Source organism: Oncorhynchus clarkii, unplaced genomic scaffold (genome assembly GCF_045791955.1).
Source record: "Oncorhynchus clarkii lewisi isolate Uvic-CL-2024 unplaced genomic scaffold, UVic_Ocla_1.0 unplaced_contig_1124_pilon_pilon, whole genome shotgun sequence".
Taxonomy (NCBI): domain Eukaryota; kingdom Metazoa; phylum Chordata; class Actinopteri; order Salmoniformes; family Salmonidae; genus Oncorhynchus; species Oncorhynchus clarkii.
Genome location: NW_027260778.1, coordinates 1 through 987, shown reverse-complemented (window position 1 = coordinate 987; position 987 = coordinate 1). Strand labels below are relative to the sequence as shown.

The window sequence follows — 987 nt, the reverse complement described above, 5'->3', positions numbered from 1 at the left end:
CTTTGTGTCACTCAAAAAGTGGAAGAAATTCGGTGTGGCCGTAAGCGAAAGGCAATCTCAAAAAGTGGATGAAATTGCATATACTGTAGCCATAATTTGTGGTACAGATTGTTGGATGAAATACAAACTAACCTTGCTTACTTATTTCAAAGCGAGGGCACATATTTCAGCCTTGTGGGAAAAAACGGACAAAGAGTTGAAATTCCACAAGGCAGTGACAAAAAGCTTACAGCACCTGGTATTCCCAGGCGGTCTCCCATCCAAGTACTAACCAGGCCCGTCTCAAAAAGTGGATGAAATTGCATATACTGTAGCCATAATTTGTAGCACAGATTGTTGGATGAAATACAAACTAACCTTGCTTACTTATTTCAAAGCGAGGGCACATATTTCAGCCTTGTGGGAAAAAACGGACAAAGAGTTGAAATTCCACAAGGCAGTGACAAAAAGCTTACAGCACCTGGTATTCCCAGGCGGTCTCCCATCCAAGTACTAACCAGGCCCGACCCTGCTTAGCTTCCGAGATCGTACGAGATCAGGCGTACTCAGGCCGGTGTGGCCGTAAGCGAGAAACTATCTCTTGGTGCACTATGTAAAGTCAAAGTGAGCCTGATTAACAGCTGTTGCATTTTCACCATTTAGATAAGCATCTTTGTGTCACTCAAAAAGTGGAAGAAATTGCATATACTGTAGCCATAATTTGTAGCACAGATTGTTGAATGAAATACAAACTAACCTTGCTTACTTATTTCAAAGCGAGGGCACATATTTCAGCCTTGTGGGAAAAAACGGACAAAGAGTTGAAATTCCACAAGGCAGTGACAAAAAGCTTACAGCACCTGGTATTCCCAGGCTGTCTCCCATCCAAGTACTAACCAGGCCCGACCCTGCTTAGCTTCCGAGATCGGACGAGATCAGGCGTACTCAGGCCGGTGTGGCCGTAAGCGAAAGGCAATCTCAAAAAGTGGATGAAATTGCATATACTGT

General features: G+C 43.8%; 2 non-coding genes across 2 annotated transcripts; both read right to left on the bottom strand.

The window, feature by feature from the left end:
• Positions 1-448: 448 nt before the first annotated feature.
• On the bottom strand, positions 449-567 carry LOC139401762 (5S ribosomal RNA). Its single transcript, XR_011633154.1, has one exon. It is a non-coding gene; the product is annotated as a 5S ribosomal RNA (ribosomal RNA).
• A 260-nt stretch (positions 568-827) lies between these two features.
• LOC139401763 (5S ribosomal RNA) lies at positions 828-946 on the bottom strand. The gene has a single exon (XR_011633155.1). It is a non-coding gene; the product is annotated as a 5S ribosomal RNA (ribosomal RNA).
• Positions 947-987: the final 41 nt, after the last annotated feature.